This window comes from Perognathus longimembris, unplaced genomic scaffold (assembly GCF_023159225.1).
Source record: "Perognathus longimembris pacificus isolate PPM17 unplaced genomic scaffold, ASM2315922v1 HiC_scaffold_5931, whole genome shotgun sequence".
Taxonomy (NCBI): domain Eukaryota; kingdom Metazoa; phylum Chordata; class Mammalia; order Rodentia; family Heteromyidae; genus Perognathus; species Perognathus longimembris.
The window spans coordinates 1,195,759-1,221,800 of NW_025961413.1; the positions used below are offsets into that span (position 1 = coordinate 1,195,759).

General features: G+C 42.0%; 1 long non-coding RNA gene across 1 annotated transcript; it reads left to right on the forward strand.

Moving 5' to 3' along the window:
• Window positions 1–1,205: 1,205 nt before the first annotated feature.
• LOC125345588 lies at window positions 1,206–25,564 on the forward strand. The gene is made up of 3 exons (XR_007209758.1): window positions 1,206–1,345; window positions 25,374–25,380; window positions 25,555–25,564. It is a non-coding gene; the product is annotated as an uncharacterized LOC125345588 (long non-coding RNA).
• Window positions 25,565–26,042: the final 478 nt, after the last annotated feature.

Genomic DNA, 26,042 nt, shown 5'->3' on the forward strand with positions numbered 1-26,042 from the left:
TAACTAAAAACTTAGTTGACACTCAAACTCCTAAGGCCACCGGGTTAATGTAGCTTATAAGCAAAGCAAGGCACTGAAAATGCCTAGAAGAATTGTTTAATTCCATAAACACAAAGGTTTGGTCCTTGCCTTTTTATTTGCTGTCACTAAAATTATACATGCAAATATCCATACGCCGGTGAGTTTTACCCTAAAATTTAAGTTAGAATAAAAGGAGTAGGTTTTAAGCTCTCAATATAACAATTGAAGTTCATAACGCCATGTTTAACCACACCCCCATGGGCTACAGTAGTGATAAAATTTAAGCTATGAATGAAAGTTCAAGTAAGTTATACTGACATAGGGTTGGTAAACTTTGTGCCAGCCACCGTGGTCATACGAATGGCCCAAGTAAATAAAGTTCTGCATAAAGAGTGTTGAATTAAATATTCAGTAAAATTAAAGTACAGCTAAACTGTACAAAGTCCTAGCTTTTCTGAAAAACAGTGTCAAAAGAAATTTTATCTAATTTAAACACTAAAACTATAACACAAACTGGGATTAGATAACCCATTACATATAGTTGTAAACATAAATAGGTTTAAAACAAGCCTATTCACCAGAGAACTACTAGCCACAGCCTAAAACTCCAAGGACTTGGCGGTGCTTTATATCCATCTAGAGGAGCCTATTCTGTAATTGATAAACCCTGATATACCTCACCATTTCTTGCTAATTCCGTCTATATACCGCCATCTTCAGGAAACCCTAAAAAGGCCCACACGTAATCCTAATTATATTATATAAAAAAGTTAAGTCGAGGTGTAACTCATGAAATGGGATGTAATGGGCTACATTTTCTGGTCCAGAACATACGAAACCTTATCTGAACTAGACAAGATAAAGGAGGATTTAGTAGTGAACTAAATATTTTTAGTGTTTAGTTGAATAGAGGAATGAAGCACGCACACACCGCCCGTCACCCTCCTCAATATTTGATACAGATAAGTACATAACTTTTAATTACAAGAATTAAGAGGAGATAAGTCATAACAAGGTAAGCGTACTGGAAAGTGCGCTTTGGTTAATCAAAGTGTAGTTTAAAGCATCTGACTTACACTCAGAAGACTTCAAAATACTTGAAAACTTTGAACTATTGCTAGCCTAGCCTTCCATAAACTAAATTATTCTTAATGTATAAAATCATTCATCCCTAAACTAGTATAGGAGATAGAATATTTATTACTAGAGCTATAGAAATATTACTGCAAGGGAAAGATGAAAGATATAATTAAAGTATAACAAAGCAAAGATAAAACCTTCTACCTTTTGCATAATGGACTAACTATAATAAATTTGACAAGAAGTATTTTAGCCAAACACCCTGAAATCAGACGAGCTACGTTTAAATAGCTAACCAGAGCCAACTCGTCTATGTCCCAAAATAGATAATTTAAAGGTATAGGTGAAAAGCCTACCGAGCCTGATGATAGCTGGTTGTCCAGTCAAAGAATTTTAGTTAAACTTAAAATTTACCTAAAATATTAATAAATTAAATGTAAATTTTAATGTTAATCTAAAGAGGTACAGCTCTTCAGAATTAGGATTCAACTGTTTCTAGTGAATAAATAATTAATCATAGTTGGCCTTAAAGCAGCCACCAATTAAGAAAGCGTTCAAGGGCTGGGGATATAGCCTAGCGGCAAGAGTGCCTGCCTTGGATACACGAGGCCCTAGGTTCGATTCCCCAGCACCACATATACAGAAAACGGCCAGAAGCGGCGCTGTGGCTCAAGTGGCAGAGTGCTAGCCTTGAGCGGGAAGAAGCCAGGGACAGTGCTCAGGCCCTGAGTCCAAGCCCCAGGACTGGCAAAAAAAAAAAAAAAAAAAAGAAAGAAAGCGTTCAAGCTCAACACGAGTTAAATGTAAATATTACTAAAACCTATTACAATTCCTAGAAATACACTGGGCCAATTTAATTACATTAGATGCACCAATGTTAGTATAAGTAATAAGAATAATTTCTCCTGACATAAGTGTATATCCGCCCGAATAAATCACTGATAATTAACATTGAAAAAAACCCATATTAATTTAAGCCCATACAAATCAATGTTAATCCAACACAGGTATGTCACCAAGGAAAGATTTAAAAATGTAAAAGGAACTTGGCAAACACAAGCCCCACCTTTTTGCCAAAAATATCACCTCTAGCATTACAAGTATTATAAGCAACGCCTGCCCAGTGACTAACGTTAAACGGCCGTGGGATCCTGATCGTGCAAAGGTAGCATAATCACTTGTTCCTTTATTAGGGACTTGTATCAACGGCATAACGAGGGCTTAACTGTCTCTAACATGTAATCCATGAAATTGACCTTTCTGTGAAGAGGCAGAAATTAAATAAGACGAGAAGACCCTATGGAGCTTAAATTAAGTTTCTACTAAAAACTTAAACTCACTGTAACAGAGGTAAACAGTAACAAGCTAGAAAGAAAATTTTCGTTGGGGTGACCTTGGAGAAAAAATAATCCTCTGAAAGACCTAGACCTGGACTTACAAGTTGAAGTTAACCTACATCATCTTTGATCCAGAATTTCTGATCAAGGTACCAAGTTACCCTAGGGATAACAGCGCAATCTCATTAAAGAGTCCATATCGATAATTAGGTTTACGACCTCGATGTTGGATCAGGACATCCAAAAGGTGCAGCAGCTATTAAAGGTTCATTTGTTCAACGATTAAAGTCCTACGTGATCTGAGTTCAGATTGGAGAAATCCTTGTGGGTTTCTATTTATTTACTATTTCTCCTAGTAGGAAAGGACCAGAGAAATAAGGCCAACTTTTCCCAAAGCTCCTTAATGCTTAATTATTTATTTCTTAATTAAATTAGCATGCCCAAAATACGTTCCAGGATAAGGAACTGTTAAGATGGCAGAGCTCAGCAATTGCATAAGATTTAATACTTTATTATCAAAGGTTCAACTCCTCTTCTTTTTTTAAATTTTTTTATTTGTTTATTAATTGTACACAAATTTTTTGACAAGGTGTTGTGCAAAAAGTATAGTTACATAGTGTGTACATTTCTTGTGATATCTTATGTCCTGTTTTTCTATCCCTTCTCTAGGTCAGGTAGACATATATACAAGATACAATGTATGAAGAACATATTCAGTATTCACAGACTTGGTCTCTACTGTCTCTCCGTCTCCCTTTCTTAACAGTCATATATCAGGGAGATCATGCCCCTTTGTTTTCTGTGTTCTAGGCTTGTCTCGCTCAACATTATTTGTTCGAGTTCTGACCATTTCCCTGCAAATAACAATATTTCACCATTCCTAATCGCTATGTAGTATTCCATTGTGTATAAGTACCATATTTTTTGGATCCATTCGTCTGTGGAGGGGCATCTGGGTTGTTTCCATATTTTGGCTATTGTGAATTGTGATGCGATAAACATAGAAGTACAAATGTTTTTTTGATATCTTGGGGTTTTCTGTTTAGGATAGATGCCTAGGAGTGGTATGGCCGGGTCATACATAGGGTAGGTCTATATTGAGCTTTTTAGAAACCTCCATACTGTTCTCCAAAGTGGTTGTACTAATTTGCACCCCCACCAACAGTGGAGAAGGGTTCCTCTTTCTCCGCACCCCCTCCAGCATCAACTCCTCTTCTTAACAGCATGTTTATGTTAAATTTCCTTGTATTTATTATTCCACTTTTATTAGCAATGCCCTTCTTTTTTTTTTGGCCAGTCCTGGGCCTTGGACTCAGGGCCTGAGCACCGTCCCTGGCTTCTTACCGCTCAAGGCCAGCACCCTGCCAACTGAACCACAGTGCCCCTTCTCGTTTTCCATATATGTGGTGCTGGGGAATCGAACTGAGAGCTTCATGTGTAGGAGGCAAGCAGTCTTGCCACTAGGCCATATTCCCAGCCCCAGCAATACCCTTCTTTGACCCTACTAGAACACAAGATCCTAGGCTATATACAATTACGAAAAGGTCCTAACATCGTAGGTCCATACAGTGGTTTTCAACCATTCGCCAATGCTATAAAACTGTCCATTAAAGAGCCTATACGCCCAGGCACTTCATCCTTAATTCTATTTTCAATTTTCCCTATTTTAGCATTATCACTAGCCCTATCCCTATGAATTCCCCCTCCAATACCACATCCTCTAAATAACATAAACATAGGATTTTTATTCATCTTAGCAGCATCAAGCATATCAGTATATTCAATTTTATGATCAGGCTGAGCATCCACTTCAAAATACGCTATATTTGGAGCATTATGAGCTATAGCTCAAACTATTTTATATGAAGTAAGCCTAGCAATCATCCTCCTATCAACAATACTACTATCTAGACTATTCTCAATATTATCCCTATCAATGTCTCAAGAATATAACTGAATAATTGTCCCAGCATGACCCCTAGCTATAATATGATTTATCTCCACACTAGCTGAAACAAACCGAGCTCCCTTTGACCTAACTGAAAGTGAATCTGAAGTAGTTTCAGGCTTCAACGTTGAATCTGACACAGGACCATTCGCCTTATTCTTTATGGCAGAATATATAAATATTATCCGAATAAATTCACTAACCGCTACTTTATTTTTTGGTTCAACCTACTCAACACTCAATACAGAAATGATAACTTCAAACCTAGTTGTAAAATTATTAATTTTAATTTCTTCGTTTCTATGGATCTGAGCATCATATCCACGTTTCCTATATGACCAACTTATGCGTCTTATATGAAAAAACTTCCTTCCCCTAACCCTAGCCCTATGTATGTGGTACATTTCACTACCTATATGTACGACAAGCATACCACCGCTAATATAGAAATATGTCTGACTAAAGAGTTATTTTGGTAGAGTAAAACATAAAGGTTATATTCCTTTTATTTCTAGAATTATAGGACTCGAACCCAACATAACTCAAAATTCTCCGTGCTACCTATTACACTAAATTCTAGTAAGGTCAGCTAATTAAAGGTCTCGGGCCCATAATCCGAAAATGTTGGTTTTAACCCCTCCCATACTAATTAATATTGTTGTATATTCACTAGTTATATTTACTATATAGGATCCATATTAGTTCTCACAACCTCACACTGAATATACATATTAATAGGACTTGAAATTAGCATTCTAGCAATTATTCCTATAATAATTTACAACAGTAACCCACGTTCAAGAGAAGCCGCCACAGGGCTGGGGATATGGCCTAGTGGCAAGAGAGCTTGCCTCGTATACATGAGGCCCTGGGTTCGATTCCCCAGCACCACATATACAGAAAATGGCCAGAAGTGGCGCTGTGGCTCAAGTGGCAGAGTGCTAGCCTTGAGCAAAAGGAAGCCAGGGACAGTGCTCAGGCCCTGAGCCCAAGGCCCAGGACTGGCCAAAAAAAAAAAAAAAAAAAAAAAAAAAAAAAAAGAGAAGCCGCCACAAAATATTTCCTAACACAAGCAACAGCATCAATAATCCTTATATATGATATCCTCAATAACCTTGATTGGACAATGAAACATAGTTGACCTTAAAGACAACCTATACCTATGTATACTAGCAATTGCCCTAGCCATAAAACTTGGATTAGCCCCATTCTACCTTTGAGTACCAGAAGTTACTCAAGGCATTCCATTATTCTCTGGTATAATCCTACTAACATGACAAAAACTGGCCCCAATCTCAATTATATACCAAATGGCCCATAACCTAAATACAAACATAATATTTATAGCTATATCAGCAATTCTTATTGGGGGCTGAGGAGTTCTTAATCAGACTCAAATACAAAAAAGCCTAGCATATTCATGCATCGCCCATGTAGGATGGATAGCAGCAATAACAATCTATAATCCCTCCGCAATAGCCCTTAACTTATTTACATCATATGTACAATTAACATGTTCATCTCCTTAGACTTTCTATCAGCTAATAACACTACATCTCTAACCATAGCATGAGATTCTACCCCATTAATTATTTTAATTATGCTGGTCACACATATCATTAGGAGGACTACCCCCACTAACAGGATTTCTACCTAAATGGTTTATTATCAAAGAAAGTGTCAAACAAAAATATTATAGCAAGTATATTTATAGCCATATCAGCCCTACTAAACCTTTACTTTTATCTTCGATGAATCTATTCATCTTTCCTTACATTATTTCCCCTTCCAAATAAGAAATTCATATGATGACTAAATAATCACAAAAGCTTATGACCCATCCAACTCTTCTTTTTCTATCCTCATTTTCGCTCCCCCTATCCCCATTATTGTACTCAATATTCTAGAAATTAAGGTTAACCAAAGACCTTAAGTAAACACTCAAGTTTAATTTTTGTCTCTAAGGACTACAGAACGAATAGTGCATCTTCTGGAAACAAACCAATCGCTTTTCTTAAGCTAAATCCTCACTAGATTGATAGGTATCAAACCTACAAAATATTAGTTAACAGCTAAATACCCTAAATCATCTGGCTTCAATCTATTTCTCCCGCCGAGAAAAAAGGCAGGAGAAGTCCCTGAAGGATTGAAGCTGTTCCTTCGAATTTGCAATTCAATATGAAATTTCACCTCATGACTATGATAGAAAGGGGTCTACCCCCAGGCATTCTATCACTAACTATGTTCATTAATCATTGATTATTTTCAACAAATAAAGAAATTGGAACCCTATACTTTATATTCGGAGCATGAGCCGGAAGAGTAGGCGCAGGTTTATGCATCCTCATCCGAGCTGAGCTTGGTCAACCAGGAGCTCCATTAGGGGATGATCAAATCTACAATGTAGCTGTCACCGACCACGCATTTGTTATAATTTTCCTTATAGTTATACCAATTATGATTGGAGGGTTTGGAAACTGATTAGTCCCATTAATGATTGGAGCACCTGATATAGCATTTCCTCGTATGAATAGCATAAGCAATTCTATGATCTGAAAGTTCTTGAGAAGGCACTTTTATAGTTGTTTTAGTAGCTACAGACTTACCAGAAGAATAAAATAGAATGGGATTCCATTCCCCTTTTCATTTGAAAACTCTTTTTTCTTCCCCTCCTCCACCTCTGCCCCACCTCCTCCATTTCTCCTCCTCCCCTCCCCCTCCCTGCCTCCTCCTCTCCTGCTTCTCCTCTTTCTCCTCCCCACTCCACTCCCTGCTCCTCCTTCCCCTCCCATCCTCCTCTTTTCTGTCTTTTCTCTTTTCTTTCTTTTTTCTCCAGACATTGTATTTGTATTTCTACTTTAGATTCGGCCAGTTTTGACCTCTCATCAGCCTACCAACTGTGGGGCTTATCTGAATTTGCCATCCTACCTTGCTCAATTTTATGATCTAAAAGTTCTTAAAATGGCACTTTTTTAGTTCTGTTTTAGTAGTTAGAGACTTAGCTGTAGAATACAACAAAATGTGATTTCATTTCCCTTTTCATTTGAAAAGTTTTCTCCCCTCTTCTCCTTCTCCTCTCTGCCCCGCCCCTGCCTCTACCGCCCCTGCTTCCGTCTCCTCCTCCTCCTCTCCACTCCTCCTCTTCTCTGTTTTCTCCCGACATTCTATGTTTGAGGCACTGTTAGCATTCATGATTCAAAACCCGTGTGGTTTAGAATGTGTCTTCTACGGCCTTCAGCAGTCCTAGGCATATTTGATCAGAGTCCTTGCCTTGCCATGCCTGATGGTGTTCTCCTGTTGCACACACATGTCAGGGTATGGGCAGGGACCTAGTGCTGTGTATCTCTGTGTAAACTTGGACACCCCTTAAGCGTGTTTGACAAAAGAAGGCCACTTACCTCCAAGGATGCAGAGCACTGTCTGGAAAGTCACCGAGTGGGTTGGATGGGCTTTAGTTTAAGGAATTGGGTTGTCAGGCCCCTCCAATTGCCTTCAGCTGTTGTGGGGTTGATCAGAGTTCTTGCCCTGCCGTGCTTGATGGTCCGCTCTCACTGTGCCTAACTTGGGGTGACAATGGAGACTTGAATAAATGGTCAGCTGTGCTTTCACTGTGTTCATGCACCTGCTCTGCACACACATGTGAGGGTATGGGTGGGGAATCGAGTGCTGTGCATCTCAGTGTGTAAACGTTGGACACCCCTTAAGCATGTTTGATAAAACAAGGCCACCTACCTCCAAGGATGCAGAATACTGGTAAGTCACAGGTGGTTGGGTTGGGCTTTAGTTTAAGGAATTGGGTTGTTAGGTGTCTGGGGTCAGAGGAAGGGTTTTCAGGCTTTAGAGCTACTGTTTTCAGGGTTGGTATGATTGAGATTAGGGTTCAGGTGTAGGGTTGTCAATGTTAAGGATAGGGTTAAGGTTGAGCGTTGTTAAGGATACTCTGGGTGTGAATTACAATTAAGTTTTTAGTTATGCTGCAGAAAAACATCACATCATCACATCACAGCACCACATCATGGCATATCCTCACACCATATCACTTCATCATAGCACGTTACATCATCCCATCCCATCACGCAACCTCACCTGAATGTGCCACCCTACCTGGCTCAATTTTATGATCTAAAAGTTCTCAAAAAGGCACTTTTTAGTTCTGTTTTAGTAGATGCAGACTTACCTAAGCAATAAAATAGAATGGGATTTCATTCCCCCCCCCACCTATTTTTTTTTGGCCAGTCCTGGGCCTTGAACTCAGGGCCTGAGCACTGTCCCTGGCTTCTTTTTGCTCTAGAGCCACAGCGCCACTTCTGGCCGTTTTCTGTATATGTGGTGCTGGGGAATCGAACGCAGCGCCTCATGTATACAAGGCAAGCACTCTTGTCACTAGGCCATATCCCCAGCCCCTCATTCCCCTGTTCTTTTTTTTTTTTTTTTTTTTGCCAGTCCTGGGCCTTGGACTCAGGGCCTGAGCACTGTCCCTGGCTTCTTCCCGCTCAAGGCTAGCACTCTGCCACTTGAGCCACAGCGCCGCTTCTGGCCGTTTTCTGTATATGTGGTGCTGGGGAATCGAACCTAGGGCCTTGTGTATCCGAGGCAGGCACTCTTGCCACTAGGCTATATCCCCAGCCCCCTCATTCCTCTTTTCATTTGAAAACTTTCCTCTTATCCTCCCCTCCTCTCCACCTCCGCCCCGCCCCCTCCTCCATTTCTCCTTCTCCTTGCCCTTCCTCTGCCTCCCCTTCTCTTCCTCCTGTTCCTCTTCCTCCTTCCCCCTCTCCTCTGTGCTCCTCCCTGCCCTGCCATTCTCCTCTTTTCTGTCTTTTCTCATTCCTTTTTTGTCCAGACATTGTATTTGTATTTCTACATTAGACCCAGCCAGTTTTGAACTCTCAATCTTCTTGCCTCAGCCCACCAACTGTGGGGCGTAACTGAATTTGAAACCCTACCTGGCTCAATTTTATGACGTAAAAGTTCTAGAAGTGGCTCTTTTTTAGTTCTGTTTTAGTAGCAAGTGACTTAGCTGTAGAATAAAACACAGTGGGATTTCATTGTCTTTTTCATTTGAAAACTTCATTCTCTCTTCTTTACCTTCTCTTCTCCTTTTTTTTTTTTTTTTTGGTATTCTCCTCTCCCCTCTCCTTCTCTTCTCTGTCTTCTCTCTTTTGTGTTTTCTCCAGAGATTTTATGTTTGATGTACGTGTTAGTATTCATGATTCCAAGCCTGTATGGTTTAGAATGTGTGTCAGGCCACGCGGATGGCCTTCAGCTGTTGTGGGGTTGCCTGATCAGAGTGCTTGACCTACCATGCTTAATTGTGTGCTCTAGCTGTACATAACTTTGGGTGACAATGGAGACTTGAGTAAATGGTCAGCTGTGCTCTTACTGTTCACGCACCTGCTTTCAACAAATGTGAGGGTGTGGGTGGGGGATCGAGTGCTGTGTATCTCTGTGTGTACACTTTGACACTCCTTAAGCATGCTTGAGAGAAAAAGGCCACCTACCTCCAGGGATACAGAACAGTGTCTAGTAAGTCATGGAGTGGGTTTGGGTTGGGCCTTAGTTTAAGTAATTGGGTTGTTGGGTGTTTGTGGTTAGAGGTAAGGGTTGGAGTTCTTAGGGATACTTTTTTCATTGTTGGTATGATTGAGATTAGGGTTCAGGTGTAGTGTTGTCGATGGTAAGGATAGGATTAACTTTGGGTGTTGTTAAGGATACTCAGGGTCGGAGTTATAATTAAGTTTTTATTTATGCTGCAGAAAGATCCCATCCTCCCATCACATCACCACCTCACATCACAGCACATCCTTGGATCATGTTACATCGTCACATCACTTCATGCTAACCTTACCTAAATGTGCCACGCTTCCTGGCTCAATTAGATGATGTAAAAGTTTTTGAAAAGGTACTTTTTTAGTTTTGTTTTAGTAGCTACATACTTACCTGGACAATAAAATAGAATGGGATTTCATTCCTGTTTTCATTTGAAAACTGTCTCCTCCTCTTCCCCTCCCCTCCTCCTTTCCTGCTCCTCTTCCCCTTCCCTCCCTTCCCTGCTCCTTCCTCCCCTCCCATCCTCCTATTTTCTGTCTTTTCTCTTTTCTTTCTTTTTTCTCCAGACATTGTATTTCTACATTAGACTGGACCAGTTTTGAAATCTCAATCTTCTTGTCTCAGCGTACCAACTGTGGGGTTTACCTGAATTTGGCTAAATTTTATGATCCAAAATTTCTTCAAATGGCATTTTTTTAGTTCTGTTTTAGTAGTTGGAGAATTAGCTTTAGAATAAAACAATGTGATTTCATTCCCCTTTTCCTTTGAAAACTTTATTCTCGGGTCTTGTCCTTCTCATCTCTGCCTCCGCCTTCTCCCCTCCCCCACCTCCTCCGCTTCCGCCTTCACCCCCTCCTCCTCCCCTCCACTCCTCCTCCCCTCCACTCCTCCTCTGTTTTCTCCAGACATCCTATGTTTGAGGCCCATGTTAGTATTCATTATTCAAACCTGTGTGGTTTAGAATGTGTCTCTGACAGCCTTCAGCTGTTGTGGGCGTTCTTTGATCAGTGCTTGCTCATCATGGCTGATGGTGTGCTCCCTCTGTGCACACATGTGAGTGTTCAGCCAGGGACCGAGTGCTGTGTATCTCTGTTTAAACTTGGACACCCCTTAAGCATGCATGACAAAAGAAGGCCACCTACGTCCAAGGATGCAAAACACTGTCTGGTAAGTCACGGAGTGGGTTGGGGTTGAGCTTTAGTTTAAGGAATTGGGCTGTTAGGTGTCTGGGGTTAGTGGTAGATGTTTTCACTTCTTAGAGCTACTGTTTTCAGGGTTGGTATGATTGAGACTAGTGTTCAGGTATAGGGTTGTCGATGTTAAGGCTATGGGTAAGGCTGGGTGTTTTTAAGGATACTCAGGGTGTGAGTTACAATTTTTAGTTATGCTTCAGAAAATTACAGTACATCCTGAAATCACATCACATAATTTCACATCATCAATGCACATTAACACGTCATGGTTTATCATCTTGTCATGACATGTCACACCCTCACTTATCACATCACACCATGTCATCATATCACATCCCATCATCACATCACGTCATACCATCACTTCATATCACCAGATCACGTCACATCATCACATCATGTCACCTAGTCACAGGACTATCACATCAGACATCATTTCTCATATCAAGTCACATCTTCACATAACACTATGACATCAGATCCTCATCACATCATATCATCACAACACACCATCATATCTTGTCACATTACATCACATCACATCACATCACACCAACACATTTGGTCACTTCATATCATCACAACCCATGATATCATTCCACTTGTCACTTGAAAACTGCCTCTTTCCTCTCCGCTCCATCCTCCCCTCCCCTGCTTTCCCACTCTACCCTTCCTCTCCCCCTCTCCTCCTGCCTCTCCCCCTCTCTCCTCCTCTACTCTTTCCCCTCCTCCCCTCTCTTTCCTCCCTTCCTCTCCCCTCTCTTCCCCCTCCTCCATTCATCCATCTCCTCCTCTTCTACGTCTTCCCATCCTTCTACTTTGTATCTTTTCTTTTTCCTCCAGATTGTATTTCCACAGTAGGGCAGACCTCTTTTGAACTCTCAATCTTCCTGCCTCAGTCTACCAACTGTGGTGCTTACCTGAATTTGCCACCTTACCTGGCTCAATTTTAAGTAACAAGAGATTTACCTGTAGGACAAAGTAGAATGGGATTTCATTCCCCTTTTCATTTGAATACTTTATTCTCTCCTTTCCTCCTCTCCTCTTATGTCCCTGCCTCCTTCACCCCCTCCCCTCCTTCTCTTCTCTTTTTTTTCTCCTCTTTTTATCCAGACATGTTTGCGGTACATGTTACTATTGATGATTCCAAACCCATGTGTTTTAGAATGTGTGCCAGGCCACTCCAATGTCATTCATCAGTTGTGGTGTTGTTTGATCAGAGTCCTTGCTCTACCACGCTTGATTGTGTTCTCCTGTTGTGCCTAACTTTGTTTGATAATGGAGATTTGAATAAATGGTCAGCTGTGCTTTCACTGTGTTCATGTACCTGCTCTGCCTACACATGTGAGGGTATGGGTGGGGAATTGAGTGCTTTGTGTCTCTGTGTGTAAACTTGGACACCCCTTAAGCATGTTTGACAAAACAAGACCAACTACCTCCAGGGATGCAGAACATTGTCTGGTAAGTCACGGAACGGGTTGGAGTAGGGCTTTAGTTTAAGGAATTGGGTTGTTGTCTGGGGTTAGAGGTGGAGGTTTCAGGGTTTACGGCTGTTTTCAGGATTGGTATGATTGAGAGTAGGGTTCAGGTATAGGGTTGTCGATGTTCAGGATAGGGTTAAGGCAATATCAAGGATACTTGGTTTGAATTCTAATTTTTAGTTATGCTGTAGAAAAGTAGATTACATCCCCGCATTATGTCACATAATTACACGTCACATAATCACATCACATCATCACATCATCATTTCACATCACACCATCACTTTACATCACCATATCCCATCACATCACTATATCCCATCATATCACCAGATCACACCACATTACCAGATCACTTCACATCATCATGTCACATCATCACAACACATCACATCATTCCCCTTTCACTTGAAAACTGCCTCTCTCCTCTCCGCTCCTTCCTTTCCTCTCCCTCTCCTCCCCCTCCTCCGCCTCCATTCCTCCTCCTCCCCTCACATTCTTCTTTTATATTTTTTCTCTTTCTTTTCTTTTTCCTCCAGACATTGTATTTCTACATAAGACCAGGCCAGTTTTGAACCCTCAATCTTTCATCCTCAGCCTATCAACGGTGGGTCTTACATGAATTTGCCAGCCTACCTGTATCCATTTTATGATCTAAAATGTTCTGAAAAGGTGCTTTTTTTGTTCTGTTTTAGTAGCAGGAGATTTACTTGTAGAGTAAAATAGAATATGATTTCATTCCCCTTTTCATTTGAAAACTTTGCTCTCTCCTCACCACCTCCTCCACCCCAGCCTCCTTCACCCCAGCCTCCTCCAGTTTCTCATCTCCACTCCTTGTCTTCTCTCTTATTTGCAGACATTTTATGTTTGCGGTACATGTTAGCATTCATGCTTCCAAACTCATGTGGTTTAGAATGTGTGCCAGGCCACTCTGATGGTCTTCAGTTGTGTGGTTGTTTGATCATAGTCCTTGCCCTGCTGTGCTTGATGGTGTGCTCTGGCTGTGTCTAACTTTGGTTGCCAATGGCGACTTGAAAAAGTGTTCAGCTGTGCTTTCACTGTGTTCATGGACCTGCTATGCCCACACATGTGAGGATATGGGTAGGGGATGTAGTGCTGTGTATCTCTGTGTGTAATGTTGGACACACCTAAAGCATGCGTGACAAAAGAAGGCCACCTACCTCCAAGGATGCAGGGCACTGTCTGGTAAGTCACGGAGTGGGTTGGGTTGGGCTTTATTTTTAGGAATTGGGTTGTTAGGTGTCTGTGGTTAGAGGTAGGGGTTATCCTGCAGAACAACAGATCACATGATGCCATCACATCGCCACATCATGGCGCATCCTCAAAGCACATCACATCCTCAGATCACGCCACATCATCACATCAGGCCAACCTTACCTGAATGTGCTACCCTACCTGGCTCAATTTTTTTACCTAAAAGTTCTTGAAATAGCACTTTTTTTGTTCTGTTTTAGTATCTAGAGACACCTGAAGAATAAAATGGAATGGGATTTCAGTACCCTTTTCATATGAAAAGTTTGTCTTCTTTAAGGTACTGGTTTTTTAGGTGTCTGGGGTTAATAGTTCTTAGAGCTACTGTTTTCAGGGTTATGATTGTGATTAGGGTTTTGGTGTATGGTTGTCGGTTTTAAGGATAGGGTTAAGTTGGGTGTTGTTTAGGATACTCAGGGTGTGAATTACAATGAAGTTTTTAGTTATGCTGCAGAAAAGCATCAAGTCATCACGTCATGTCACATTATCACATCACATCACATCACGCCAACCTTATCTGAATTTGCCACCCTACCTGGCTCAATTTTATGATCTAAAAGTTCTTGAAAAGGTACTTTTTTAGTTCCGTTTTGGTAGCTACAGACTTACCTGTATAATAAAACAGAATTGGATTTAATTCCCCTTTTCATTTGAAAACTCTATTCTCTCTTCTTCTCCTTCTCTTCTCCTTTCCTTTTGTCCTCTCCTCTCCCCTCCCCTCTGTCTCTCCTCTCCTTCTCTTCTCTGTTTTCTCTCTTCTGTTTTCTCCAGACATTATATGTCTGAGGTACTTGTTAGTTTGAATGATTCCAAACCCATATGTTTTAGAATGTGTATCAGGCCACTCCGATGGCCTTCAGCAGTTATGGGGTTGCTTGATCAGAGTGCTTGACCTACTATGTTTGATGTTTTGCTCTTGCTGCACTCAACTTTGGGTGACAATGGAGACCTGAGTAAATTGTCAGCTGTGCTTTCACTGTGGTCATGCACCTGCTATACCTACAAACGTGAGGGTATGGGTGGGGGATCAAGTGATGTGTATCTCTGTGTAAATTTGGGCACACCTTAAGCATGCTTGAGAATAGAAGGCCACCTACGTCCAAGGATGCGGAACACTGTTAAATCATGGATTGGGTTGGGGTTGGGCTTTTTTGTAAGGAATTGGGTTGTTAGGTGTCTGTTGTTAGAGGTAGGGGTTTCAGGTATTATGGTTACTTTTTTCAGGATTGGTATGATTGAGATTAGGGTTCAGGTGTAGGGCTGTCGATGTTAAGGATAGTGTTAAGGTTGGGTGTTTTTAAGGATACTCGTGAGTTACAATTTTTATTCATGTTGCAGTAAATTAGATTATATACGTCATGTCACATCATCACACCATTTCTCATCATACCTTGTCATCACAACATGTCACATCCTCACATAACATCATATATCACATCATCTCATCACATCATTTCACGTCACATCACATCATGTCACACCATGATTTCAACAGGTCATGTCACATCATTACATCTGAGGACCAAGCCACAGACTCCCTCACATCATATGACATCACATAACATCGTCATATAAAATCACATCTTAACATCACACTATCACATCACATCCTCAAATCATGTCACAACACAATAAGTCACGTCTTCATAATACACCATCATATCTTGTCACCTCACATCACACCATCACTTCAGATCACATCATATCCTCCATCATCATAATACATCACATCATTCTCCTTGTGACTTGAAAACTGCCTCTGTCCTCTCTGCTCCCTCATCCCCTCCCCTGCTCTCCCATTCTGCTCCCTTCCTCTCCCTGTCTCCTCTCTCTCCTCTTCCCCCCTCCTCCCCCTCCCCTTCTCCATTCCTCCTCTCCCATCCTTTACTTTTCTATCTTCTCTCTTTATTTTCTTTTTCCTCCATACGATGTATTTCTACATTAGACCGGGGGGGGGGGTCTGAATTATCAATCTTCCTGCCTCTGCCTACCAACTGTGGAGCTTACCTGAATTTGCTACCCTACGTGCCTCAATTTATGATTTAAAAGTTCTTGAAAAGGCACTTTTTTAGTTCTGTTTCAGTAGCAAGAGACTTACATTTAGAATAAAATAGAATGTGATTTCATTCCCATTTTCATTTGGAAACTGTATTCTCTCTTCTCCGCCTCCAACTCCTTTTCCTCTTCCTCCCCTCCACTCCTTCTCTCTTTTCTCCATATGTTTTATGCTTGTGGTACATGTTTTCATTCATGATTCCAAGTCCGTGTGGTTCATAATGTGTATCAGGCCAATCCGATGGCTATCAGCAGTTGTGGAGTTGTGGGTGTTGTTGATCAGAGTCCTTGACGTACTACTCCTGATGGTGATCTCCTGCTGCGCCTAAGTATGGGTGACAATGGAGACTCGAAAAAATGGTCAGCTGTGCTTTCACTGTGTTCATGCACTTGCTCTGCATACACATGTTAGGGTATGGGTGGGGGATTGAGTGCTATGTATCTGTGTGTAAACATTGAAACCCCTTAAGCATGTTTGAGAAAATAAGGCCAACTACCTCCAAGCATGCAGAACACTGTTAAGCAATGGAGTAGGTTGGGCTTTAGTTTAAGTACTTGGGTTGTTAGTGTCTGTGGTTAGAGGTAACGGTTGGAGTTCTTAGGACTACTGTTTTCAGGGTTGGTATGATTGAGATTAGTGTTCAGGTGTAGGATTGTCGATATTAAGGATAGGGTCAAGGTTTGGTGTTAAGGATGCTTAGGTGTGAATTACAATGAAGTTTTTGGTTATGCTCCAGAAAGATCACATCATCCCACAACTGACCACATAACATCCTCCTATCACATCACATCCTCAGATCACGCCACATCATCACATCACGCTAACCTCACCTGAATGTGCTACCCTTCCTGGTTTAATTTTATGACCTAAAATTTAGTTCTTGAAAAGGCACTTCTTAAGTTCTATTTTAGGAGCAAGAGACCTACAGAATAAAATAGTATGGGATTCAGTTCCCCTTTTCATTTGAAAACTTTATTCTCTCTTCTTCACCTTCTCTTCTCCTGTCCTTTTATCCTATCCTCCCCTCCCCTTCTCCTCTCCTCTCCTCTGTTTTGTCCAGACATTGTATATTTGAGGTACTTGTTAGTATTCATGATTAGAAACCTGTATGGTTCACAATGTTTGTCAGGCCACTTTGATGGCCTTCAGCTGTTATGGGGTTGCTTGATCAGAGTGCTTGACTTACCATGTTTGATGGTGTGCTCCCGCTGTACCTAACTTTGGCTGACAATGGAAATTTCAGTAAATGTTTAGCTGTGCTTTCACTGTGTTCATGTACCTGCTATGCCCACACATGTCAGGGTATGGGTGGGGGAATCAAGTGCTTTTTATCTCTGTGTGTAAACTTGGACATTCCTTAAGCATGCTTGAGAGAAGAAGGCCACCTACTCCAGGGATCCAGAACACTGTCTAGTAAGTCATGGAGTGGGTTGGGGTTTTCTGGGTTGGTATGATTGAGATTAGGGTTCAGGTATGGGGTTGTCAATGTTAAGGATAGGGTTTAGGTTGGGTGTTATTAAGGAAACTCGGTGGAATTACAATTTTTGGCTATGCTTTAGAAAATTAGATTACATCCTCACGTCACATCATCACATCACCACACAACCCCTCGCCTCACAACACAATATCACATCATATAATTACAGATGTCACATAATCACACCACATTCTCACATCACACCATCACTTCACATAACCAGATCACGTTACATCAAGTCTTGTCACCAAGTTACAAGACTCCATCACATCATCATGACATCACGTCAAGTCATTACAATTCACATCTTCACAACACATCCTTACTTCACGAGCCGTCATAACACATCACATTCCCTTTTTCACTTGAAAACTGCCTCTCTCCTATCAGCTCTTTTCCTACCTCCCCTGCTCTCCTATTCCCCTCCCTTCCTCTACCCCTCTCCTCCCCCTCCTCCGTGTGTCCTCCTCCCCCTCCCTTCCCATTCTTCTCTTTTCTGTCTTTTCTCTTTCCTCTAGACATTGTATTTCTACATTAGTCCAGGACTCTCAATCTTCCTGTCTCAGCCTACCAACTCTGGGTCTTACCTGAATTTGCCACCTTGCCAGGCTCAATTTTATTACCTAAAAGGTACTGGAAAGGCACTTTTTTAGTTCTGTTTTAGTACCAAGACTTAACCAGAAGATTGAAGTAGAATGGGATTTCATTCCCCATTTCATTTGAAAACTTTCCTCTCCTCTCTGCCGCCGCTCCCCCCTCATCTGCCCCCGCCCCCTTCACCCCCACCTCCTCCACTTCCTCCCCTCCCCTCTTTCTCTTTCTTGTTTTCTCCAGACATTTTATGTTTGAGTTATATGTTACCATTCATGGTTTAGAGTGTGTGTCAAGCCACTCCGATGGCCTTCAGCTGTTGTGAGGTTGTTTGTTCAGAGTCCTTGATCTACAATATCTGATGGTGTGTTCCCGCTGTGCCTAAGTTTGGGTGATAATGGAGACTTGAATAAACAGTCATCTTTGTTTTCACTATGTTCATGCACCTGCTCTGCACACACATCTGAGGGTATGGGTGGGGGATCGAGTGCTGTGTGTCTGTGTGTAAACTTGGACACGCCTTAAGCATGTTTGACAAAACAAGGCCACCTCCCTCCAGGATGCAGAACAGTGGTAAGCAATGGAGTGGGTTGGGCTTTAGTTTAAGGAATTGGGTTGTTAGGTGTCTGGGGTGTTCCTAGTAGTACTGTTTTCAGGTTTATTATGATTGAGATTAGGGTTCAGGTGTAGGATTGTCGATATTAAGGATAGGGTTAATGTTGGGTGTTGTTTAGGATACTCAGGGTGTGAATTACAATTTTTATTCATGCTGCAGAATATTAGATTACATCCTCATATCATGTCAAATCATGACATCATTTCACATCCTCCATCACTTCAACACACCATTTTTCATAATTCTTTTTTATATCACAATACGTCACATCCTAAAATTACATCATATCGTTCGACATCATCCCCACACATCATCGTATCACGTCATATCACATCAAACCATCACATCACGTCAACAAGCCACAGGACTTCCTCACATCATATGACATCACATCACATCTTCATATAAAGTTATATCTTCACACCACACTATCACATCACGTCTCAATATATCACGTCACCACGTCACATCACACCATCATATCTTCTCATATATCACACCATCCCACAGGTCACATCATATCATCAATCACAATACATCACATCATTCCCCTTGTCACTTGAAAGCTGCCTCTGTCCTCTCTGCTCCCTCCTCCCCTCCCCTGCTCTCCCATTCCCCTCCCTTCCTCTCCCCATCTCCTCTCCCTCCTCCTCCCCCTCCTCGCCCTCCACTCTCCTCTTCCTCCTCCATTCCTCCTCTTTCTCCTATTGTCTCATCCTTCTCTTTTCTATCTTTTCTCTTTCTTTTTCCTCTAGACATTGTATTTTTACAATAGACCCAGGGTGGTTCTGTACTCTCAATCTTCCTGCCTCTGCCTACCAACTGTGGAGCTTACCTGAATTTGCCACCCTACCTTGCTCAATTTATGATTTAAAAGTTCTTGAAAAGGCACTTTTTTAGTTCTGTTTCAGTAGTAAGAGACTTACCTATAGAATGAAATTGAATGTGATTTCATTCCCCTTTTCATTTGGAAACTGTATTTTCTCCTTCCTGCCTCTCACCCCTCGTCCTCTTCCTCCTCTCCGCTCCTTCTCTTCTTTCTTTTCTTCATACGTTTTATGCTTGTGGTACATGTTTGCATTCATGATTACAAGTCCGTGTGGTTCATAATGTGTGTCAGGCCAATCCGATGGCCATCAGCAATTGTGGAGTTGTGGGGGTTGTTGATCAGAGTCCTTGACGTACCATGCCTTATGGTGTGCTCCTGCTGCACCTAACTATGGGTGACAATGGAGACTTGAAAAAATGGTCAGCTGTGCTTTCACTGTGTTCATGCACCTGTTCTGCACACACGTGAGGGTATGGGTGGGGGTTGAGTGGTGTGTATCTCTGTGTGTAAACTTGGAAACTGCTTAAGCATGTTTGAGAAAATAAGGCTACATACCTCCAAGGATGCAGAACACTGGTATGTCACGGAGTGGGTTGGGTTTGGCTTTAATTTAAGCAGTTGGGTTGTTAGGTGTCTAGGGTTGGAGGTAGGGGTTTCAGGTCTTAGTGCTACTGTTTTCAGGGTTGGTATGATTGATTAGGGTTTAGGTGTAGGGTTGTGGATGTTAAGGATAGGGTTAAGGGTGTGTGTTAAGTAGACTCAGGGTGTGCATTACAATTTTTAGTTATGCTGCAGAGAAACTTATCACATCATTATGTCACATCACATCACGTCACATCACCTCACATCATGTCACATCGTCACAATAGACTATATCATACCACATCATCTCATCACATCATAATATCAGGTCACACCATCACAAGTCACACCACTTCATATCACCAGATCACGTCATGTCAAATCACGTCATGTCACCAAGTTACAGGACTCTATCACATATCAATTAACATCTTCACATCACAGTATCAGATGACATCCTCAAATCACATCACATGAACACATCATGGCACATAGTCACATCACACCATAATATGTTGTCACATCACAACACATCACATCATTCCCCTTGTCAATTGAAAACTGCCTCTCTCTTCTCTCCCTCCTACTCCCCCTTCTCCTGTATTCATCCTTCTCCTCTTATTCCTCCTCACCCTCCCATCTTTCTCTTTTCTCTCTTTTCTCTTTCCTCCAGATACTGTATTTCTACACTAGACCAGGCCGGTTTTGAACTTTCAATCTTCTTGCCTCAGCCTGCTAACTGTGGAGCTTACCTGAATTTGCCACCCTTCCTTGGCTTAATTTATGATGTACGAGATTCTGAAAAGGCACTTTAGTTTTGTTTTAGTATCAAGAGATTTGTAGAACAAAATAGAATTGGATTTCATTCCCGTTTGTATTTGAAAACTTTATTCTCTCCTTTCTGCCTCTAACCTGCCCCCTCCGCCCCTGCATCCTCTACTTCCTCCCCTCCCCTCCTTCTCTTCTGTTGTTTTCTCCAGTTATTTTATGTTTGAGGTTCCTGATTACAAACCCGTTTGGTTCTGAATGTGTGTCAGGCCACTCCGATGACCTTCAGCAGTTGTGGGGTTGTTTGATCAGAGTCCTTGCCTTACCATGCCTGATGGTGGCTGTGCCTAATTATGGGTGACCATGGAGATTTGAGCAAATGGTCAGTTGTGCTTTCACTGTGTTTATGCACCTGCTCTGCATACACGTGAGGGTATGTGTGAGGGATTGAGTGCTGTGTATCTCTGTGTAAACTTGGACACATGTTAAGCATGTTTGACAAAATAAGGCTACCTACCTCCAAGGATGCGGAGCACTGTCTGGTAAGTCATGGAGTGGGTTGGGGTTGGGCTATAGTTTAAGGAATTGTGTTAGGTGTCCGAGGTTAAAGGTAAGGGTTAGAGTGCTTAGTGCTACTGTCTTCAGGGTTGTTAGGATTTAGATTAGCGTTCAGGCGTAGGGTCGTCGATGTTAAGGTTGGGTGTTACGGATACTCATGTTGTGAATGACAATTATTTAGTTATGCTGCAGAAAGATAGATCACATTACATCACCACATCACGTAACACCATTACATCTTCAGATTACTCCACAGCCTCACTTCACATCACGTCAACCTTACCTGAATGTGCCACCCTACCTGGTTCATTTTTATAATCTATAATTTATGATCTAAAAATTTGAAAAGGTACTTACTTAGTTCTGTTTTAGTAGGAACAGACTTACATGTAGAATAAAATAGTGTGGGATTTCATCCCCCTTTTCATTTGAAAAGTGTATTCTCTCTTCTCCTTCCCCTCTCCTGTCATTTTGTGCTCTCCTCTCCCCTTCTCTCTGCCTCTCCTCTTCTCTGTTTTCTACAGAAGTTAGTATTCATGATTCCAAATCTGTATAGCCCTCAGCTGTTGTGGGGTTGCTTGATCAGTGTGCTTGACATACCATGCCTGATGGTGTTCTCTCGCTTCACCTAAGTTTGGGTGACAATGGAGACTTGACACATGTTAAGCATGCTTGACAAAAGAAGGCCACCAACCTCCAAGGATGCAGAACATTGTCTGATAAGTCACGGAATGGGTTCGGTTGTGCTTTAGCTTAACAAATTGGGTTGTTATTTATCTGTGGTTTGAGGTCGGTGTTTCTGGTCTTTGGGCTACTGTTTTCAGTGTTGGTATGATTGCGATTATGGCTCAGGTATGGGGTTGTCGATATTAAGGCTACTTGGTGTTTATTACAATTTTTAGTTATGCTTCAGAAAATTAGATTACATCCTCACATCACATTATCACATCACCACATCGCATCACCTTACAACACATCTTCACATACAGTTGTTCCATCATCACATCACATCATATCATACTATCACTTAATATAGCCAGATCAGTTCACGTCACATCATCACATCATGTCACCAACTCACAGGATTCCATCATATCATCATGATATCACATTACAAGTCACATCTTCACATCTTCAAGTCACGTCACATCACAACACATCATATCATTGACCTTTTCACTTAAAAACTGCCTCTCTCAGCTTACTCCCCCTTCCCCTGTCTCCCACTCCCCTCCTTTCCTCTACTCTTCTCCTCCCCCCTCTTGTGCCTCCACTCCTCCTCATCCTCCCACCGTTCTTGTTTTTAGCTTTTCTCTTTTCTTTTTCCTGCAGACATTGTATTTGTACATTAGACCAGGCCGGTTGTGAACTCTCAATCTTCCTTCCTCAAGCCTACCAACTGTGGAGCTTACCTGAATTTGCCAACCTACCTGGCTCAGGTCCTGAAAATGAGCTTTTTTCTGTTTTCGTACCAAGAGACTTAACTGTAGAATGAAATATAATGGGATTTAATTACCCTTTTGATTTGAAAACTTTGTCTCTTCTCCTATCTTCCCCTGCCCCCCCTTACTCCGCCTGCCTCCTCCACCCCCACCTCCTCCAATTCCTCCCTTTCGCTCCTTTTCTTCTCTCCATACATTTTATGTTTGAGGTACATGTTACGAATCCTGATTCCAAACCCGTTTATAATGTGTTTGAGGCCCCTCCGATGGCCTTCAGCTTTTGTGTGGTTGTTTGATCAGAGTCCTTCCCTTGCCTTGCCTGATTGTGTGTTCTTGCTGTGTGTAACTTTGGGTGACAATGGAGACTGGAATAAATGGTCAGCTGTGCTTTCACTGTGTTCATGCACGTGCTATGCTTACCCATGTGAGGGTGTGGGTTGGGATTGAGTGCTGTGTATCTCTTTGTAACCTTGGATACTCCTTAAGCATGCTGGACAAAGAAGGCCACTTACCCCTAAGGATGCCAAACGATGGTAAGTCACGTATTGGGTTGGGTTGGGCTTTAGTGCAAGGAATTGGGTTGTTAGGTATCTGTGGTTAGAGGTAGGGGTTTTCAGGTTTGAAGGCTACTGTTTTCAGTGTTGGTGAGTGCAATCACGGCTTAGTTATAGGGTTGTCGATGTTAAGTGGAGGGTTAGTTTGGGTGCTAAGAAGACTCAGGGTGTGAATTATAATTAAGTTTTTAGGTATGCTGCAGAAAAACAGTTCACATCATCCCATCACATCAGCATATAATGGCATATCCTGATGTGACCCTAACCTCAAACTCAACCCTAAGCCATAACCCTTTACCCTAAACCCTAATCCCAACTTGAATCTGAACACTCACCCCCAAGTCCAACTTTAACCCGAAACCCCAATCCATTAGGGTGGTTGGGTTGAAGCTGGAGTTGAGGTTTAGGTTAGGGTTCAGGTGGGGGTTAGGGGTTAGGGGTTGGGTTTTAGGGTTGTGGTTTTGGGTTTGGATTCATAGGGTTAGGGTCAGTGGGTCTTTGTGTTAGGGTTGTGGGTCTTAGGGTTTACTATTGATATTTAGGGTTATGGTTGGCTGGGTGTTAGGGTTCTAGTTTAGATTTGAGAGTTCTTAGTGTTAGAGTTTTGGGTTAAGTGTAAGGTGAGGCCCCCCCCTCAGAATTACGGTCATGTCTCAGGTTAAGGTTATTCTCATTGTTAGTGGGACCCCCCCCTCTGAGATTTGGTGCTAGTGCTAGGGTTGAGGCTTGGGTTATGGTTAGGCTTAGGATTAGGATAGGGGCTAGGGTTAGGCTTAGGGTCAGGTTTATGATTTGGATTGGGGTTGCGTTTGAGTTGGGAAAGGGTTAAGGGTTAGGGTTTAGGCGTAGGGGTTAGGGTTAGGGTTAGGGTTGGGTTTGGGTTAGGGGTAGGGTTAGGGTTAGCGTCAGCATCTGGGTTTTGGTTATTGGGTAAGTGTCACGGTTTTTGTGGCATTTCTTTCCTCAATGTGTCACATTTCCTGGAGTGAGTCCACTTGCCTGAAGGTATGTTTGCACGGAGATAGCTCATCCATCTGTGAGTGGCAGGATTGAAATTGTTATGTGTGAACTTGCAATGGAAGGTTGTTTTCATCATGTCTGGAGTACTCATTGTGTGGTTGTTCTTAAAAAAAAAGTGAGTGCCATGTGTGTATGTTTCACGCGGAATGTAATGCGAGTATTTTGAACCCATGTATTATAATTATTGAAATGTTGAGCTGTACCCGTCTATGAATAATTATTTGGAAAAAGTGGTGTTATGTATTCCTTATCGTGTTGGTCATTCTTATTTCCCCTCACGTTGTGTGTGATAATGTACGTCATGGTATGTTTAACAAAGTGTAATCCAAACGCTGGCTAATAGTGTATTTTGGTCCTACATGTTTTCCAATTGATTGATTATCACTGTGTTTGTAGGGTTGACAACACAATAAAGATTATGAGTAGTTTACAGTGTTCGTGTGGTCTTTCTTGTGTTTTAGGTACCCTAAAATGTTAGCATAGACGAACCCGCATTGTGCATCTGATGTAACGTAAACGTCATGCATGAATTGATCGTGTGGTCGTGATGCCCCATAGGCGCGGGCATGTGTTGTGTCCACGCAGTCTTTTTTCTTCATGCACGGTCACTGTTTGACTGTATATCTTTCACTTCTGTTCACTTTAGTAATCCCATGTCTCTTTCCTTCTCACAGGTTCCTTGACATACATGTCGTACCAAAGAGAACAATCACTCTTGTGTCTGCATGTTCAGAGATGAGGAATGAAATGATGTCACTTGGCACGTCGAGGATGAATCTGCTCACATGTGCAACTCGTGGTGTACTTCAGCACGTACGTCCTCCGCTTCATTGCTCCCTGAACTCGTTGATTCCGAAGAGTCTATTTTATTTGCTGTCATTGAAAGCACACCCTCATGCACACGTGAAAAGAGACCTTGTTGTTTTAACATTGAAAACCATGGTGTTTATTATGTCCTTTGTTTAATTTTCAGGCACATCTTGGTCATGAAGGATTAGTCACCCTGTGTGTTATATGTTCCTCTTTCTATATTCATTATGTTATTGATGGCTGAACCCTTTTTAGGTTGTCACATAAATATTGTATTTTCTGAGCTTCGTTTTGGTCTCTTGTGTCATTTGAACCGTGGGCTAGCAGATCAATGGGTTTGGGAGTTAGCCCCAGAACCTCTTCATAGAGTATACCTTTTTTTTTGTAATATTGCCATAAAGTTGGTATTCGGTATCCCCATCTGCCTTCCGCAGTACCACGTGCCGTAAAGTGACTGAAAAGTATTATCACATAGCTAGAGTTATCATCAAAAACAGGCTGCAAGGTCAAGGCAGCCCCCGCCCCCACCCCACGGTCCTATGTGAGTGAGCACCGGCAACCCTCACGGCAGTAAGTGTGGCCCAGCCCATTTTGGAACCCTCCCACGTCAACCCTCACCTCGTTCAACGGTGTCCCCCATTTTAGTAATCCTCTTTCCGCCACCCCTCACCCCGCTCAACGCCATCCCCCACCGTCATAATAACCCTCATCCCTCTCTTCCTTCCCCGCCAGCTAAAACGCCTGTCCCCCCGAAGCCTTCTGTCACCTACACTCCCCCGTTTTTTCCATCCCTGCCCTCAGAAACCACGGACCCCCCCTTCATCCCTTCCCACAGTGATCCCGGCCCAACGGTATCC